We start from the raw sequence: 21,074 nt of genomic DNA on the forward strand, positions 1-21,074 counted from the left end.
ATATCTGATATGCAACTCCCGTGAAAGAGTTATTCGACAACTCTCAATGGGTTGAGACCCACAGGTTGAGAACTGTTGGGTGAGGCAAGAAGACAAGAGTTCAAGGAAAGGCTTAATCACATAGGCTAGTGGTTCTCAACCTTCCTAATGCTTCAACCCTTTAATACAGTTCCTTACGTTGTGATGACCCCCAACTATAAAATTATTTTTGTTGCTACTTAGTAACTGTAATTTTGCTGCCATGAATCGTAACATAAATATCTGATATGACTCCTGTGAAAGGGTCGTTTGACACCCAGCACTCAGCCCCCAATCGCAACAAAGCAGAGCAGGGTGGGGTAAGAATTCAGCTAGAATCACCTAGGCAGTACTCAAGGAAACACCTAGAAACAAAATCAAGAGTTTCATTCCATAACCATCTGGGGCTGCAGACTCAGGTGTCTTATCTAAACCCTGAAAGGCCTCTTTACTGCTGGAAATGATGAAACTGAGAAGCCAGTCAATAAACTAGTATACTACAGAGAAAATGGCTTGACTAAGGAAGGCACTATGGGCAAATAAAACATTTTCTGGAGTTTAGAAAGCACAAATATCCCCCAAACTCAATTGTTTCTGGTGTGGTATCACACAATTTTGGACTTAAAAGGACTCCATCCAGGAAGACAACTCTCTGTTCACAGCTAGGTAGATATAATGATATGTACCCCTCCAAGAAGCCTTAAAAGAGTGCATCAGGCCAAGACCATCTTGCTGCATGGACACCTGGGAAGCTGTGATCAACCAATGCCAACAACTCAAGGAGGCTGCTGGTAGCACTGTGCAAAATAAGACATTCAGACCAAAAAAACCCAAGCTGTTTACAGTGATGCAAGCCCCCAGTCTCTAATACTTGGGAGCTTACCCTTCCCTCCTGCTTCTAGGGAAGTTTAAGACTAGCTTGGGCCCTGTCTCAAACAAAAAAGGGAACAACAAATACCTTTACCTCAAAACAAAGTTAGTTTAATCCTTAGGTACCCATGGAAGAGCTTAACTTATTTCACCGGGGTGGATAGTTTAAGGATTCCAGAACATTTGCACCTCACATTGCCCCAAAACTAGAGGCCATAGGAAGGTGGTACTTGGTAAAAACACTACAATGTCCAGAAACAGTAAGCATGCTTACCTCAGTTCTCAGGACACCAGTTTATAAATAAACACAGCCAAATGGTAGGGGAGAGGAGCAGTCAAAGGTATCAGTAAGCAACAATTCAATACCAGCTATGCTGTTTCACAGAAAGAAAATTCAGACAAAATTTAACTGTCACAGAAGAGTACAAAAGCCTACAATCCTTGATAAATGTAGTCACTGACCAATTCAGAACACCAATTTTTAAATATATGGTTTGGGGAAGAGTGCCATGCACACTTTCATTAAAGCACTCAGGAGACAGAGTCAGGCAGATCTCTATGGCCAGGCTAGGCTAGGCTACACAGTGAGAGCATATGACTCAGTAGTGCTGAGGACATTTACATTGCTATCATTCCTATCCTTCCTCAAAATTTATCCATCATCCAACAAAGTCTGCACACTAAACAGTAACTCCTCACTCCTTCTGTCCTGGAAAACTACTTTTTTTTTTTTTTTTCTATATGACTGCACAAATATCTTCTTTGTATATTTAGAAATGTATGTATATGTAGAACAGCATCATTATTTGTCTACTTGTATCTGGCTGTTTCCATTTGGTATGTGTTCAGGATCCACTCATCTTATATAACATGTGCCAATCTCCTTCAAGTCTGAATAATAATACTGGGCTGTATGGGTATAAATACATTTTGCATATTTCTTCACCTTTCCTAAAAATGGACAGTTACGGTTGTTTCTGATGTTTAATTCTGCTAATAGGCCCTCGCTATGAAGCCCAAGCTAGCCTAAAACTTTTGAACCTCCATGAATACTGTAAATAGTACTACTGAGGTGGCAATGATACAAGAGGCAAAAATCAATAAAGTGTCCATTCATGACCAATAGAAATAGGTTCAACACTGAAGGTGGTAACAATTCAATTTCTCAGATTTCATCAGTTTAAGTACAGTCAAAACAGTCAAGTAGGCCATAACAAACCAAACTACCATTCATTATCTCTATCTTCAAACTAACAATGATACTTAACAAGAGAAATGTGGTAGCAAGTATTAAAGACAAGCAAGTCCAGAGAAGTACAACTTGCCCAACATGTATCTTGCCTCACAAGACTGTGGGTTTGGACTTATGACTCAGTTCCTGACCCAAGGTAAGACTAGAAAGCAGTAGTGTGCATACCTACACAGCCGGCAGCATCTAGAATACCTTTACAGTTTTTGATGCTTGGGTTCCTTTCCAGATATTTCAATAAAATAAAGGGGTCCCTAGCAAGTACCAAGTGTTGTATTCCCCCACCTTTTTTTGTTTGTTTTTCAAGACAGGGTTTCTCTGTGTAAAAGCCCTGTCTGTCAGAACTAGCTTTGTACACCAGGCTGGTCTCAAACTCAGAGAGACCCACCTGCCTTGGCCTGTGTGCCACCACCACAAGCGTATTTTCAAAAAACCTTTCCTGATGACTCTAACCTTCAAGCCATGATTCTGAACTACTGCACAATCAAGAACAATGAAGAAATAAGAGAGCGATACCAGACGCACCAGAAATCTGTGAGTTTTCACAATTTAACTTGGCAACAATTTCCTTATAACTCAAAGCTAAACATTTCTGTATTCAGCAAAACAGAGTGGATATGACTAAGTGTAATGTTCTCTTTCCCCACATATCTGAAGCTGTAACTGATAAAGGCCTGACTATACAGTTCAATGAGGAAAGATCAAGTCTCTAGACTGGAGAACCCCAATGCAATTCAGTAGATAAACTCTGGCATGCAGGTTTTCTTAGAGCCACTGTTTTGTCCAGTCCAAAAGCAAACATGGGAATGAGAAGAGGAGGGCTTTTTCACTACCAGTTTTGAACAAAACTGGAACACAGCTGTCTTGTTGGCTAGAAGATGAGAATAGAAAAGGGGACAGGATGATAGGACTGGCCTGGAAATCTAGTGATAATCACCCCCACTCTTTTTCCTACTGTTTTTGTAGAAGCCTTCTCAATATACCAGAAACAATTAACAACCTAGAGCAAGCTTGTGTTTCCACAGGGCAGACTGAGCCCATTTTTGAGACTCCTCTGCCAGGTTCCCAGGGAAGAATGCAGCAAATGACGGCTGGATGCCAGGACTAATCCAAAATGAACAAAATCACTGATCCCCTCAGAGCCCAGGGCTCTAGGGCCTGGCTGATATCCAAGCTCCATGGTAGACTTAGCCACTGGCGGACTGTGGGACCCTGGTCCCTGAGTAGTGAAATGGTATAGCAGTCAAGAAGAGAAACAGACGGGCAAGGAGGCTCCATGCCAGAAAGGCCATTCAGTAAACAAACCACCATGTCTAACTCCACAAACACTCAACATCATACTTTCACCTCTGCTGTTTGTTTTCCTACTCTGCTACCAATTAGAAGTTCCAAGAAAGGGGGCAACAATCCAAAGAATTAAGCATACAGTTAAAGCTGAACTTTGGTAGCACCTGTCAACCTCAGACAACATTTCACTGTCCAGGGAGGTTAGTGTAAGTCTAGGGTCTGTAGACCGTATGCCTAACAACTCAGTGCATCCAGCATGTGGTAGGATCAGGGACGCTAAGTTTCCCTATCTCTCTTGCTGAGACATTCTTTGAATTCACTAGCTTACCCCATCTTTTATAACCCTGCATCTGCCCTCCTTGTGATCTTCCTCAATGTTCTGAAAGTGGACAGACTGTTGTATCACATTCACAAGATTCTTAAAACTGAGGAACTACACAGGTTTTTGCCCTTTATGATCTGGAACAAGCAAGGGTGTCCTATAAATTGTGTTGAAGTCTTAACTAATCTAATAACAAAAGGAAACAAGAGACATAAATGTGAGGGAATAACTAAAAAATTTTCTTTGCAGATGCGATAATTACCTCCTTAGGGGATACCAAAAAAAACAAATCAAAAACAGTTCTAGAACTAAAAGCAAACTAAAAGCACAAGGTTAATGTGAAAATAACTCTTTCTTGGAGACCGACAACAAACTAAAATCTTCAACTACAAGCACTCAACTCTGTCTTCCACACTGTGCTACTGTGACTGTCTGTGTAACCCTTCTCCTAGCTGATATGAAGTGACAATATCAAGTGGGGGCCTGGCAGGTTGGAAGCCCCCAACTGTTTTGGAAACTTAATCACAAAAGGTCAGGCCCCACATATGCACATGTAGGAACAGAATGTCTAGATAAGACAAGCCAAAGACAGTTTATCATAGCTGATTCAAGTGGAGCCCTAAGAACCAATGCATGTATGTGGAAGCACCTAAAGCAGTCTCCCTGACCTCCCAACAGTTTCTAACGCACCCTCCACCGGACTATGAGTTTAATGGGGCATAAAAAGAAACAACCCATTTTTTTTCTAGCTCTGAGAAGCTAATGACAAAAACTGCTCCATTCTAAGATCCACCTGTTTCTCTAGCTGTCTAAGTGAATAACCATTGTAGCATCTGTGCACTCTTGACAGCGGCTGCCCCCACAGATGAAATGTTCCTAAATTAGCAAGACCTTTGTACAGACAGTGACCTTTTGTGATCCTGAGAAGTTATTTTGGCACAAGAAGAGAATTCTCTATCACCAGCCTTTATACTTTTCTTTTTTAAAATTTATTTTATATGTATGAGTTTTTTGCTTGCATGCATGTCTGATGCCTATGGGGTCAGAAGAGGGCACTAGACCCCCTGGATTGGAGCTACTGACAGTTGTGAGGTCATTTGAGTACTCAGAACTGAATCCAGGTCCTCTGCAAGAACAGCAAGTACTCTTAACCATTTAGCCACCTCCCCAAGCCCATTAACCTTATATAATAAGAATTAAACAAGCCAGGTAGGTGGTGGAACACGCCTTTAATCCCAGCACTCAGGAGGCAGAGGCAGGTGGTCTGGTCTACAGAGTCAGTTCCAAGATAGCTAGGGGTACTCAGAGAATTAAACAAGATAGTATGTAAAACTAGCCATTGTAGTTATGTAAAACCGTATCAGAAGTTTTTTTCTTAAGTCTTTCCCCTTTCTAATACATAAATTTGTAATTCTCTAACTATGAAAGTTAATAGTCCTCCACTTAACATTTTTACCATTTTGACAAGAGAACAATACCATGATAGTGTCTGGTTTGGTCTCTTTATCACACCTTCAAATGTCAAGAAGGGAATGTGGAGAGATGGTTGAGTGGGGGAATTACTCTTGCTGACAAGCACAGAACTGAAATTCATCTTTTTTCAGATGGGTGCAGGAAAGAAGATACAAACTTAAAACAGTTTCTCTAACAACTGTTAACTAAACCATTGTCGTAATATACATACTATTGCTAGGAAATCAGATCCATGGGAAGAATGACAATCACTTATCGATTGTAAAATAACGCCAACAGTTAACTGAAGCCAGGAGAGAAAAAAACGAGCTTGGGGGTGGGCTTGGGGTGGGGATATATGTTAGCTGTGATCTCAGCACTAGGGATATGGAGGCAGAAGTTAAGGAGTTTGAGGCTATACTAGCTACATAAGGCCCTGTCCAAAAAGCAAACAAACAAACAAGAAAATAAACACAACATTAAGAGTCCCCATGTAGCACAGATTAATTTCCTGGGATGGGCTCAAGATGGCTTAGAGGTTAAGAACACTGGCTGCTCTTTCAGAAGACCTGGGTTCCCAGTACCCACATGTCAGTTCAAATCTGTAATTCCTGTTCAAGGGGATCCAGCAACCTCTTACCTCTGCAGACATCATACATACACATATATACATGGAGTATAGAGACATATACATGGAGGTAAAATACTCATAAAGAAAGGTCTTTATTTTTAAAAAAATTTAAAAAAAATTTCCTAGAATCCCAGCACTTGGGTAATTGCTGGTACATCCTGATGTTTCTTGTCTATACCCTTTAAAGTACTACAGTTAACAGCCTACTTCTGACACAAAGTCCTTCCTCATTTACAGTAACACCACAGTACTGCAGAAATGAACATCTGAGGCACACAAACACACTTGATGTGGTGACTGCTAGCCTGAGTGTCAGACATCCACACTTCACAGAAATTAGGTAAGGCTCTCCCACTCCAGGCAGGAGAGAGGCCCTTCTGGTCAAGTGCTATTTGTGGTCAATCATTTGTCTTAAGATAGAAGGCCCTATCTACCATTCTATTAGTAAGATGATCACTATACAATAAATGGATACAGCCCCTTCTTTACATTTTAAAAAGAATTTTTGGGGCTAGAGGCTCAGAGGTTAAGAGCACTGGCTGCTCTTCCAGGTCCTCAGTTCAATTCCCAGCAACCACATGGTGACTCACAATCATCTATAATGAGATCTGGTGCCCTCTTCTGGCATGCAGACAGAACACTGTATGTGTAATAAATAAATAAAGAATTCTCTAATTTAGACTAATGCTCACTCAAGGTATGCCACTTCTTTTTCTAAATTTTCATGTTTATGAGTGTGTGCCTGGTGCCCATGGAGATCAGAAGATGTCGGGTCCCTTGGAACAGTAGTTGCAGCTGGTTATGAGCTACCTTGTGGGTGCTGGGAACCCAACCTGGGTCCTGTACAAGAGCAGCAAGCATTCTTAACCACTGAGCCATCTCTTCAAGGCTCCCACCCAAGTTCTGCCACTTCTATAGATTCTTTTCTTTTTTAACTTTATTTTAGGTGTATGAGTGTTTGAATTGCTATGTCTGTGCATTACTTTCAGAGAATCAAGTTCAGTTCCCAGTACCAACATCAGATAACTTAGAGCTGCCTTTAACTACATGGCCAACTTCACAGCCAGGGAATCTGACACCTTCTGGCCTCCAAGGGCACTGCACTCAGATACACTCATACCCATACAGAGATATATAATTTTTAAAAAAAATCTTAAAAAAAAAAAACTAAAAATATTACTAAAAACATTGCTGCTCTGGAGAAAGCTTGTAAAATGGTACCCCTAGATCTGATGAATGAGTTTTAAAACCCATGTTTTGGAGCTGGAGGGATGGCTCAGTGATCAGGAGAACTGGCAGCTCTTCCAGAGACCCTGTATTTGATTCTCAGCATCCACAAGGTGCTTCACAAATGTCTATAACTATAGTCCCAAGGTATCTGAACCCTCTTATAACCTCCTAGGTCACTGCATACTCATGGTGTAGATATACATGCAAGCAAAACACCCCTATACATAAATAATTGTGGGGGGGTGGGGGAGAGGCTGAGACAGGGTTTCTTTGTGTAACAACTCTGGCTGTCCTGGAACTCCCTCTGCAGACAAGGATAGCCTTGAACTCAGAGATCTGCCTGCCTCTGCCTTCAGAGTGCTGGGATTAAAAGGCATGCGTAAAAGAATGTGGGAATCACCCTGATGGCTTGGGGACTCCTCAGCAACCCCAGCCTCATTTTGACCCCAGATCATCCTAAGGGGAAATGAGAGAGAATTAAAAAGCAGAATTCTAAACCATGACCTCTAAACCATTCTGGGGGGAAGTTCTTCCTTGCATACTGCCCCCATGCTTCCTGCCACAGCCACTTTCTGTACTGAGTCAGTAATCAAGAGTGAGCTGTGGGCCCCTCTATGACCCTGACTGAATAAATCTATTTATGTTTCTTTAAAAAAAAAAAAAAAAAAAAAAAATGTGGGAATCAGTGGTGGCGCACGCCTTTAATCCCAGCACTCAGGAGGCAGAGCCAGGCGGATGGATCTCTGTGAGTTTGAGCCAGCCTGGTCTACAGAGCAAGATCCAGGAACAGCAGCAAAAACTACAGAGAAACCCTGTCTCAAAAAAAAACGAGAGAGAGAGAGAGAGAGAGAGAGAGAGAGAGAGAGAAGAAAGAAAAGAAAAAGGAAAAAAAAATGTGGGAATTCTGAGAGTGGCAGCACACACCTTTAATCCAGTACTCAAGAGTTCAAAGCCAGCATGGTTTATATAAGTCCCAGAACAGCCAGAGACACTGTCTCAAAAAGAAGAAAAAAGTTGAGGTTGGAGAAATGGTTCAGTATTTAAGAGCACTGGCTGTTCTTCCCAAAGATCTGAGTTCAATTCCCAGCATCCATGTCACAGCTCACATTGTTAACTCCAGTTCTAGAGGATCCACATACCTTCTTCTGGTCTCCACAGGCATCAGCCAGGCATACAGTGCACACACAGATATGAAGACAAAACCCTCATACACAGAAATTTTTTTTTAAAATTAATCTTTTAAGCCGGGCGGTGGTGGCGCAAGCCTTTAATCCCAGCACTCGGGAGGCAGAGCCAGGCGGATCTCTGTGAGTTCGAGGCCAGCCTGGGCTACCAAGTGAGCTCCAGGAAAGGCCCAAAGCTACGCAGAGAAACCCTGTCTCGAAAAACCAAAAAAAAAAAAAAAAAAATTAATCTTTTAGAAACAAAGATGGGGGTGGGGGGTATAGCTCAGTGGACAGAAAACTTGCCTGGCAAACAAACACAAAATCCCACTCCCCGCACACAGGCGCAGGTAGAATAGGTAAATTTGAGGCCAGCCTAGGATACCAGATATCCAGTCTCAAAATCAAAGCAAAGACACACCCAAATATGGGAGAGTAGTTATCACCTGCAGACAAGATGATGCACACATAGGGGCTGGAGAGATGGTTCAATGTTGAGAGCACTTGCTCTTACAGAGGACCTGGGCTCCATTACCAACACCGACATGGTGGTTCACAACAGGCTGTGATGACAATTCCAGAGGATCCAATGCCTCCTTCAGAGCTGTGAGGGCACCAGCCATGCACATGCACATACACATACACATACACACACACACACACACACAATACATATATACATGAATATTTTTAAAACTTCAGGAACAATTTTCAAGCTCACAACTTACCAAGAGTACCTATGCGAAGTGATCAACATGTGTTTAATCACAGAGACTGAGAGAACATCAATAACAACAAACCTCCACCCGGGCGGTGGTGGCACACATCTTTAATCCCAGCACTCAGGAGGCAGAGGCAAGAGGATCTCTCTGAGTTCAAAGTCAGCCCGGTCTACAGAGTGAGATCCAGGACAGGCACCAAAACTACACAAAAAAACCTTGTCTTGAAAACAAACAAACAACAACAACAAAAACCAAACCTCCAAATTAGACTTATTTACTCTTCTCAGGCTAGAAACTTCTCTAAAACAAAAGCAAGTGGAACACAACTTGCTGAAAATCTTAATTACAAAATATGTTGCTGATAGAAGTCTCTATATAAAGTAATGGTGCCAGTGACTTTAGTACCTGTGCTTAACATTTACAAAAGCAAAGCAACAGAGGCAGGAGGATGCCTAAGGATTTAAGGTCATCTTGGTCTACAAAGGGAACTCTGGGCCAGCCAAGGTCACAGAGTAAGAGCCCCCCTCCCATTTAAAAAAAAAAAAAGACAAAAGAAAAGGCCAATCTGTAGTATTTCCCTCGCCCATGATCTTGAGCTATACGGCCCAAAGGAGGTGCTGCTTCCTGCTGTTGTGCATGACCTCTTATATAGGGTCACATGCCCTTCTTCCTGCTCCTGCCTAGAGGTGGATTCACTCCCAGTCAGATCAGAGGATGATTTCTGCTGTCTACTCCATTCTGTATTTGTGAGTGTATTTCCTCAATTTATATCTTAGTAAACTCTGTTACCCACTTAATAGACTCACAAGGATTGATCATAATACAAAGCAGTAATAAAGACGATGTATGTGCATGTGTGTTAGGTGTTTTGTCTGCATGCTTCTATACTATTCATTTCTTGTACCCTCAGAGGCCAGAAGAGGGTGTCAGATCCCTTGGAACTGGATAGCTGTGGCTAGCCATGTGGGTCCTCCAGAAAATCATCTTTCCAGCTCCAATACCACAATCTTCAAAGAATAATAAAATGTTTGCTTCAACAGCACATATACTAAAACTGGAATGATACAGAGAAGATTATCATGGCCCTTGTGCAAGGATGACATGCAAATCTATAAAGTGTTCCATATTTTTTAAATGGAGAAAGGAGGAAGGAGAGGGTGGGCGGGTGGGTGGGCAGGGTCAGGTAGGGCAGACCAGTGATCCCAGCACTGGAAACTGGAGGTCATGCCTCTGCTACTTAGGACCAAAAATGTTAGAAAAAAGAAAAACTATAGGCTGTATGATCCCTGCATTCATACTCATTGTAGAAAAGGAAGCATTCCTAGTTCAGAAGAGAAAACCAATACACAGCAATTCAAAGTGCCTGATACATAGTTAACCTTTTGGGTAACTTGACTTTGTTGATTAAGAGCAAAGCTGCTACAGAATATTTTTTCATATTAATACTTTCTGAAAGATCTTAGCCCAATTTTAAAGTGCTGATTAAATCTTTAGCAAAGATACTTGTATCTTCAGGGATAGGGAGATGATAAAAAAAATCCTAGGCAGAGCCGAGCGGTGGTGGGAGCACTCGGGAGGCAGAGCCAGGCGGATCTCTGTGAGTTCGAGGCCAGCCTGGGCTACCAAGTGAGTCCCAGGAAAGGCGCAAAGATACACAGAGAAACCCTGTCTGGAAAAAACCAAAAAAAATCCTAGGCAGAAAAGTGCTGAAGAGTCAAAATTAGGAAAGTGACCCCCTACAGAACATCTTTATGTTCAGAGGAAAAAAGCAGCACTAAAAAGGACAAATCTTTCTGTGGGACCCTGTGATTAAAACATACAACTATCATTACAATAGAATTAAAAAAGCTAGTGAAAAGGCCATCTATATATAACACCTATTTTTATATTTCCAAGGCTAGCTAGCCATAGTAGTGCTTAGAATCAAAATTGCACCCACACCTTAGTTGTAACCTTTTGAACTGTAGTGTGAACAGATAGTTGTTTTCCTATCATTATATTATAGGCCAGTCTCACTTACCTACTCCCAAACTATTATCTGCCTGAATGTTTCCAGTTTTCAAAATATGGTCATTAAAGTGAAGAAAGGGATCAATAAGTATCTGATGGCTAATTATTACACTTCCTGTTACAACAGCCGTCATTGTGAAAGACACAGGACAAAGACCTGATCAACATACAGCAAGGCCAGGCAGTGGCATGTGTCCCACTACTCAGAAGGCTGAAGTAGATCAATTTAAGGCCAACCTTGGCAACATAACAGAACTCTGTCCCATAAACGAAATCTATCAAAAACTCCCAGCACAACTGAGACCCCATTAGTAAGCCATGCACAGATTCAATGACCTTTGAATGCTGTCCTTCTGGCAGCTGACTCCTTAGAATAGTTTAAAAGAAATGTCCACTGATCCTTCACAGTCACTACCTACCTTCCTCCAGAAGAACACTCAACGCTGCTCTCACTGCCTACAACTTTAAACCTACCATGCAATTACAATCCATTCTATCCCGTCACAAATCATTCAGAAAAGATATGTTGTGCCACAAATGCCAAAAGCCACCAGATCCCCTGCCATCTGTTTGTTTGCCCACAGGAACACACATTGTGTTTGGGCACACATGGTACCAACAGTCTCTGTACAAGCATTTCTGCCCCAGAAGGCTCAGCTCAGCTCAATGCCTTTGGGCTTCCTACCACCATTATAAATGGGAACTAGGGCCTTTGGGCACAGTGTTGTGACCAAGCAGGGATACCGGAAACAGAAGTGTGTGTGTGTGTGTGTGTGTGTGTGTGTGTGTGTGTGTGTGTGTGAGAGAGAGAGAGAGAGAGAGAGAGAGAGAGAGAGAGAGAGAGAGAGAGAATTGTTTAGCAATTTAGGGGGGGGGCTTTCTTTAGGAGCAACCCACCCTTTTTTTTTTCTTCTTTTTTTTTATTTTTGGAGACAGGATCTCTCACTGACCTAAAGCTTGCCAAGTGGGCTAGGCTACCTGGCTAGCAAGTCGAAGAGGATCCACCTGCCACCACCTCCCAATACTGAACTAAATGTCACCTCATCTTTTTTTTTTTTTTTTTTTTTTTTTTTGGTTTTTCAAGACAGGGTTTCTCTGTGCAGTTTTGGTGCCTGTCCTAGATCTCGCTCTGTAGATCAGGCTGGCCTCGAATTCACAGAGATCCACCTGTCTCTGCCTCTGGAGTGCTGGGATTAAAGGCGTGGGCCACCCCCACCCCCACCCCCGGGTTCTCAGGTCTCCATGACTGCAAAACAAGACTTCCATGACTTGTCTCCCTAGCTTCCCAGAAGACAATCTTGTGCCTTCCTTCACTTCTAGAATGCATAGCTATGCTATAAACTAAGACTAAGCATATGTACCTGCAAGCCAATAGTACCCCCACTAGGGGATTTGCTGAGCCTAGCTGCCACAAGTGGAACTGGTAAGCGACACATTGTAGTAGCAATTTTCCTAGTTAGGTGCCAACTTTCCCTGAATATCCACATGCCTAAAGAATGAACCTTGCCAGCTACTGGTACGCTTTAATGGGAGAGGGGGCAGAGGCAGACCCCCTCTGAGTTTGAGGCCAACCTGGCCTACAGAGTGAGTTCCAGAACAACAGGGCTACACAGAGAAACTCTTATTTAGAAACACCCTCCCACAAAAAAAATAAAAATAACCTGTAATTACTACACCAAAGCATAGGGCTCACAACTGTATTCCAACCTCATGAGGATCATGAATACAAAGAGTATAGGACCTTGGGTTTAGAACCAGATACGTTCATTAGCTAGAATAACAAAAGTCAATCTGGAATCTGCATACCTCAAACTGGCACAAACTGGAAAGGCAAAACTTACAACTTTTTTTTAAAAGTATTCTTATCAAATTTATGTGCGTGGGGAATGCATATGCTCCACACCTGTGGAGGTCAGGACAACTTTTGGAAATCATTTCTCTCTTACTACATGGGTCCCAAGGATCAAACACAAGTCATCAGGCTTGATGGTAAAAGCACCTTTATAGCTAGCCCTTTATAACTTTATCAACATAGAATGTAGCTAGTGTCAGAGCAGTGTTCTTGCCAAGCAAAGGAGAAGTTTAATTCACATACATTAAAAATAAGATCCTCTGATCTTTATTAAAAGATACTCTAAAACGTGCAGAGAGGACACCAAACTCTACAGACAAAGATGTAGTGCTCAGATACTACCAAGATCTTTATAATTAAAATCACAATGACATTTTACAGCCATCAAAATTGGCAAAAAAAATTAAGTCCATTAACCTATTAATAGTGAAAATGTGAATGAACGTTTTATAACTTGGCAAGATAGGGCTGGAGAGATGGCTCAGAGGTTAAGAGCACAGAGTGCTCTGCCAGAGGTCCTGAGTTCAATTCCCAGCACCCACTTGGTGGCTCACAACCATCTGTAATGAGATCTGGCACCCTCTTCTGTAGATGTAACAAATAAGCAAATCTTAAAAAAAAAAAAAAAAACTTGGCAAGGTAAACGGCTAACAATTGTTTTTGAAAACACATGGTCGGGGGCTGGAAAGATGGCTCAGCAGTTAAGAGCACTGCTCTTCCAAAGGGTTTAATTCCCAGCACTTACATGGCAGTTCACAACTGTTTCTAACTCCAGTTCCAAGCGATCTGATGCCCTTGTACAGACATGCACGCAGGCAAAACACCAATACATATGAAATAAAAATAAAGCATTTTTTAAAAGAAAATACTTGGTCAATTTACAACATCCCTGCTGAGCCAGATATTCCACTCCTTAGCATTTACTGAGAAACTTCCTGGCCGGGTGGTGGTGGCGCACGCCTTTAATCCCAGCACTCGGGAGGCAGAGACAGGCGGATCTCTGTGAGTTCAAGGCCAGCCTGGTCTCCAAAGCGAATTCCAGGAAAGGTGCAAAGCTACACAGAGAAACCGTCTCAAAAAAAAAAAAAAAAAAAAAAAAAAAAAAAAACCTCAACACTGCTCTCTTAATGTGCCCATTTAACCAGTTGCCTTCTATTTTGGGAGTTCGGATGGAAACCCAGGGCTTCAAGCAAGCCAGACAAACCCTTTTCTATTAAGCCATTACCCGCCCTTGATCCCTGACCTTTTTTTTGAGACGGTTTCACTATGAACCTTAGGCTAGCCTCAAATTTGAGATCCTCTTGGGATTACAAGTGTGCCATCACATCTGATGCCATTTGCTGATTTTCTTATGGCTGTTGTGAAAGATACCTGACTCAACTATTTCCTTGTCCCTTGGGCACATTGATCTCAGCTGCCTAACAGAATCTCCCAACTACAAGGTACTGTTAATATGTAGGCAGAGTATGTAGAACTGTAGTAGGCTTCTATAGCAAAGCTGGAGTTCTAGCCTGTGCTCAAAAAGCAGGGAGGTAGTAACCTGTGGCGATACACATCTTTGATCCCAGCACTGAAGAAAAAGCAGGTGCATCTCTGTGAGTTTAAGGTTGGCCTGCTCTAATGAGTTCTAGCCAGTAGGACTATAAAGTGAGACTCCATCTCAAAAAAAAAAAAAGGAAAATTAAGTGAGATGGCTCAGTGGTTAAAAGCATTGGCTGCTCTTCCAGCAGACTCAGGTTCAATTCCCAGCACCCACTTGGTGGTTTACAACCATCTGTAATTCCAGTTTCAGAGGATCAAACCCACTCTTCTGGCCTCTGAAGGCACCAGCCATGCAGGTGATGCACAGACATACATGCAGACAAGACACCCACACAAATAAAACAAAATAAATAGATTTTTAAAAATTTAAAAGAAAACTGTCATAGTCGGGCAGTGGTGGCGCACGCCTTTAATCCCAGCACTCGGGAGGCAGAGGCAGTGGATCTCTGAGTTCGAGGCCAGCCTGGGCTACCAAGTGAGTTCCAGGAGAGGCGCAAAGCTACACAGAGAAACCCTGTCTCGAAAAACCAAAAAAAGAAAAAAGAAAAAAGAAAAAAGAAAAGTGTCATAAGCACATGGTGGGATATTTTTTAGTCAATGAGATATTATTAAGCTATTATGTGGACACACCTGGTAAACATTATCTCCGCTGTAAGCTAGTCACAAAACCAAAAAACAACAACAACAAAAACCACTGATACCATTTAGATAACAATATGGTATAATTCATAGAAACAGTAAGTAGAAGTGTAACTGTCATGATGTGGAAGGTAATAGGACAACCTTAATAGTTGACAAATTTAAAGTCAATTTATCTTTACAATGTAAAGGAGCCATCAAGATGACTCAACAGGTAAAGGCACTTGCAGAGTTCAGTCCCAGGAATCCACATGGTAGAAGAGAAAAGCTATCCCCTTCTTACTGCACCCTGGCTTCTGGGACAGGCTACTATCATACTCCGTGTCTGTGCTGCCTTAACTTCCTCTAGCCATACTCGCCATTCTTGCTGGGATCCAGTTTGGGCTTCACAGTGGACCTGGTCAAATCACTTATTCACTAACTCACTCATTCATTTCTCCAGTCCCTTCTCATTTTCTGTGTATTGTTTTGTTTGTGAGACAGGGAAGATCTTGTGTGTATCCTTGGCTGGAGTTACAGACCATTTGTGAGTAGCTGAGTAGTGGGAATGGAAAGCAAGTCCTCTGGAAGGGCAACACATGCTCTTAACCAGTGAGCCACCTCTCCAATCCCATGCACCCACTTCAAAAAACAAACAAAACTTAAAACTCTTACTTCTCTTACAGAACAGAAAAAAAAAGAAAACTGTTTGAGTCAATAAAAGCTATACCTTCATACTAAGAGTGAAATTAAACTAAGAAATGGGAATTAAAAGCTAACAATAGTAAATGAATGCAGGAAAATGGCCATTAGTGTATATAGAGAAATTTCAAACCTTAGAGGTTAGGGAGGAATGAAAGACTATTATAGACACTGCACTGTTCTTAGCAGTAATGAGCTCTTTTCCATCCTGACTCAATTCTGCCCCAATTACAAAAGTATGAATTATTTAAGTTTATGGTGTTGTATTTCCTATTTCTTCCATCAGGCAGTGATGTGGGAAGGGAGAGTAGAGTGAAATGTTTTTCCCCCTCCTCTTCCTCTTCCTTTTTAGACAGGGGTTTTCTATGTAGCCCTGACTGGCTGGCCTGGAACGCACAAAGATCTGCCTACCTCTGCCTTTCAAGTGCTGAGAATTAAAGGTCCCAAATACAGTCTGGTATAATGTGTCCTCATACCTGATGTGCAGAAGAATGGTACTTTCCCATAAACTGTCTTCTTCAGTCTGCAAGTTCAAGTACATGGCTGAACAACACTAACTGTCCCATAACTTAGGAGACACTAAGCCACATAAAAGCAGAAGCTAGGGTAGAATTGGGGGGGGAGACTTTCTTCATCTGTACCATTCGAAATTTCTCCTTCCCATTAAAGAGCACAAGTAATAAGGTGAGAGAGGCTAAAGGCAACCTAGGAGTATGGCAGCACTACTGATACAGAGGTAACCTGGGACTCTAGAAAACCCTCTATGGACAGACAATAATGAATATCTCCAGATTGATTTGGGGTCAAAAGTCTGTGACTCTCTACAAGAGCAGAGTGTATATGAAAGTCTCCAAAACTAAATGTCTTAAACACCATAGAATTTATCACTACAAAAGTAAAACAGTAAATTCAGTTTATGTATGTATGCATTTTTTAAAGAGATCTTTGAATTCTAGAAGGCTCTCTAACCTTGCCTAGAGCTAACAACTGATGCTCCAGCAAAAAAAGTATGACTGATCTAATTTTTGACCACTGACTTCCACTGGGAAGCATGGCCTACAGCCCCAGTGCAGTGTTCATGAATTTGTGCCTGAGGCGGGGCGCATGCTATGCTTAAAGGCCTCCATCCAGAGCCAATGTTGGTGATAAAAGGTGATGCAAAGGAAAGTTCTGCCTCCTGTTTGCTTGTCCTCCTTCAGTCAACTTCCACAACTGTTTTCAACAGCAAGAACCATAAGAAAATGATTATCCTAGTCAAGCTAATTTTGATTATGGAAATCTGAGTAGGCCCTTGTAATACTAGAAGGCTAAGCAGCAGATTTTACAAAAGGCTGGGTATAAAAACAGTTTAGCAAATCATGAATCTACAACAGTTGCTTCTCTAAACTTGGAAGACAGATCTAAAACAACTTCCAGCACAGTGTCATTCATGTAAGCCCGCTGAAGCTTAACCTACCTGGCTTCTAAACCAAGAATTCTTTGCAATTCTTTTATGGTGTAAACCTTTCATCCTTATGTTTCCTGAGTGTTTTTTATTTATTCTAGCAGCAGCAGCCTGAATCCTCCTGCCCAGCCAATAACTCCTCCTCTAGAGCTGAGTCCCCAGAGCAGTATTTCTGCAAAGAGCATTGCCAGTACCTCTGTACCTGACATAAAGTAAGGTATAAACTATGTCTTTTACTTCTGTTACTAACAGATTTTCCTCTGATTAAAAAAAAAAAAATCCCAGCACTCAGGAGGCAGAGGCAGGCGGATCTCTGTGAGTTCCAGGCCAGCCTGGGCTACCAAGTGAGTTCCAGGAAAAGGCGCAAAGCTACACAGAGAAACCCTGTCTCAAAAAAACAAAAATAAAAAATAAAAATAAATCCATTTTCATCTTCATTTTAAGCCTTTTTGTTTTTCTGGTGGGGGAGGTTGGGGTGGGGAGACAATGCCTTGTTATTTAGCTTAAGTATTATGGGATTACATGCACACCACAGTGCCTAGCTTTACTTTTACTCTTTTTATGAACAACTCATTCCACACTGATTTCAACCACTTCTGGCTTGGGACCTATGAAGGAAAATAACCTTCCCTTTGTTCAGCCACCCAAAATTTATTCCTCATCTTATTAGTACACTCTCCTTGCAATTGTTGTTCAACAACTATCAAGGCACTGATAAGAGCTGTTACTTGGGATGGTTGGAGTACAGAAACCAGATAAAGATGCCTAAGGTAAAGTAGTTCAAGGATGGACAAAGATTCAACCCAGGGTTCTCTACTATAAACATTTCTTGACCTTGAGGTCAGAATATAGAAAATGTAAAATAGGCTCTGAGGTCATTATTCCAGCCTTTGGCATCACAACTAAACAGCATCTTTTTGTTTGTTTGCTTATTTTTACTTTTATGGGCAAAGTCTTATCATGTAGCTCAGGCTGAACTTTACAATCCGTCTCAGTCTCCCTAGTACTGGAAATATAGGTATGTACTACCACAGCCAGCTAATGATTAACAAATTTCCTTTTGTATGTAAATAATCTGGCCATACTGAAGTCTGTTTTTATGGTTGTGGGACCTGAAACTTGGGTCTCACCCATGTCAGATCAGTGTTCTACCACTGAACTGTATGGTCAGCCCAAGTTTGAGAACTTTGTTACTTATACCCCAAAGACACCTAACATTTCCTTTAAAAAGTTACCTTAACAAAAGATGTGGGAGAAATGGCTCAGCAGTTAAGAGACCAGGGCTTGATTCTCAGTACCCACACAGTGGCTCACAACTGTCTGCAACTCTAGTTTTGCAGATACAATGTCCTCTTCTGAGTTCCAAAGACTACCAGATGTACATGGTGCACATACTTACTCAGGAACACACACACATACAAAATAAATAAATATTAAAAAGTCATGAGGAACAGGCTGGAGAGAGAGCTCAGTGGTTAAGAGCACTGGCTCCTCCTCCAGAGGACTCAGTTCAATTCTCAGCACCCACGTGGCAGCTCACAACTGTTTATAATTTCAGTTCCAGGGGATCTGACACCTTCACACCAATACACATAAAAGCTAAGTAAATTATTTCTAAAAAATCACATGAAGAAAGTACCTGAAAATAGAAGACAAGTACCTTACCATACACACCAGCACAGCATGCATAGAATACACAAATGACCATCTCTAAATACTTCTTGCTTCCAAAAACTGACAGAACATTCAATACCTACTTCCTCAACCTTCACCATACCTAAACTTCTACGGAGCACTAAGTACAAAGAATAGAACAGAAACCAAAGATCTAAGCATTTTACCTTCTACTAGAAAGCATATTCAGGATTACTCCTGGTAAATGAAGAAAACAAAAACCACTAAGCAGCAAAAAGTAATCAAAAATTAAAAAAACCTGACAGTGGTGACACACGCCTTTAACCCCAGCACCAGGAGGAGGGCAGGTGGATCTGAGTTTGAGACTAGTTTGGTTTACAGAACAGTTACAGAACAGAGTTCCAGGCAGCCAGTGCTATACAGAGAAACTGTCTCAAAAAAAAAAAATTAAATAAAAATAAAACACTCATAATTACCATCAAGTTATTATATAAACCATTCTTAACTTCTCTGCCATCACCCAGATTAAGAACACACTTAAACCAGGCAATGGTGGCTCACACCTTTAATCCCAGCACTCAGGAGGCAGAGCAGCGGATCTTTGTGAGTTCAAGGCCAGCCTGGTCTACAGAGTGAGTTCCAGGAAGTGCAAAGCTACTCAGAGAAACCTTGTTTCGAAAAACCAAAAACACTTAAAAGTTAGACGATGTAGTTAGAACCTTTAATTCTCAGCACTTGAGAGCAGAGGTAGGCAGATCTCTGTGAGTTCCACGCCAGCCAGTCAGGGCGACATAGAAAACCCCTGTCTAAAAAGGAGAAGGAAAAGAAGGGGAAAATAGACATTTCAACACATAAAATCAGGCAAAGGTTTTATGAAGTAGCCTTGAAATGCATGATATCCTGTGTCATATCTTAACCCACTATGAGCTATTGTTTGGAAAAAAAGATGAATTACTACTGGGTGAGGTGATGTAACACCTGTAATCCCTACACTCAGAAGGCTATTGACGAAGGATTGCTGAGTTAGATGCCAACCTAGGGTACAGAGATCACACCTGAAACAAAAAACAGCAACAATATTTCCCTCAAACTCCAGACTGGAACCTAAACCTTTTACACCATTTTATACACAAGAAACTGAGTCCTGGAAAATCACAGTAGCCAAGGGCAGCTGCCAAGTATGACCAATGCCCACCCACATTGGCAGGTTTTATACTACATGTGGTTCTCATTTTAACCCTACAATAATGGTCAGTCCCATAAAACAGATGCTTCCTCAGAGTGAATGCCAGCTATTTCAAAGGTAAAGCCTTCAAATTTAAGTCCCCTTTAGTCTTCTTCCTGTTTTTTTTTTTTTTTTTTTTTTTAACACAACCTCAAAGGCCAAACGATCAAACATGTAATCAAGTGTGCCTTATTACCTGAGGTAGGACAACTGGGGATATTAACTACACTCAAGGACACAGGAATTACTAATTGGTATTTCTGGAAATTGCATAATACCAAGTCCAACCTCTCCCCAGGCACTGTCTCCACAATGTGCCCAAGTCTCTTGATGTAACAGCAGCTAGAACAAATAAGCAATTTCGGCCTTGAATGGAAAGAAAAGTAGAGTGGCCACTGCAAACAAAGTAGAAAAGACCTGGACAAATATTCTCAGTCCTTTCAACAAAACAAATGCTACTGGTTTCCACTTTTCCTACCCAGCATAATAGTACAGTAAGATGCGCCTCACTCCAACTCAGCACACACACAGTGCCACCTTGTCCACAAAGCTTAGAATACTGATCCCATTTTACAAAGTTCAGAACTATGGCCCTGAGTGTGAACTCTGACAGTGAGCCCCACAGCTATCTTTCTGGTATACAATGCTACCCAAGACCACTGCCTGTTGCAGCAAGTTCTAGAGCCGCCCATACTGGAAAGTCTAACATGATTTCTTTAGGGGGGGAGGAGGGGGCAGCCAGGCATACACCATTAATTCCAGCATTCAGAAGATGCCAAATTACTCAATTTCCTTCTTGGTTTAGTTTTGTTTTGGAAAAGGTATCATGATGCAGCCTTGGTTAGGATTCAGAGCAGGATGGCCTTGAACTCAAGAGATCTGTCTGTCTTTGCCACCCAGTGTTGGGATTTAAGGTATGCACCACTACACCCAGCAATCTCTCTTATTTTGGAGTTAATGTTTAAATTACGTGACCTTTGTAAAGAAATTCAGCTGGGCAGTGGTGGTGCATGCCTTTGATGCAGCACTTTTTAAACCCAGCAATCGGGAGGCAGAGGCAAGCTGACCGGCCTGGTCTAGAGTGAGATTCAGGACAGCTAGG

At 41.7% G+C, this 21,074-nt stretch overlaps 1 protein-coding gene and 1 non-coding gene across 6 annotated transcripts in view; one reads left to right on the forward strand and one right to left on the reverse strand.

Annotated features, from left to right (window-relative positions):
* Positions 1–21,074, reverse strand: part of Brd4 (bromodomain containing 4) — an 85,370-nt gene that overhangs the window by 56,385 nt on the left and 7,911 nt on the right. The window lies entirely within an intron of this gene.
* Positions 9,971–10,075, forward strand: LOC114686149. Its single transcript, XR_003733540.1, has one exon. It is a non-coding gene; the product is annotated as a U6 spliceosomal RNA (small nuclear RNA).

The sequence above is a fragment of the Peromyscus leucopus genome, chromosome 22, assembly GCF_004664715.2.
Source record: "Peromyscus leucopus breed LL Stock chromosome 22, UCI_PerLeu_2.1, whole genome shotgun sequence".
Taxonomy (NCBI): domain Eukaryota; kingdom Metazoa; phylum Chordata; class Mammalia; order Rodentia; family Cricetidae; genus Peromyscus; species Peromyscus leucopus.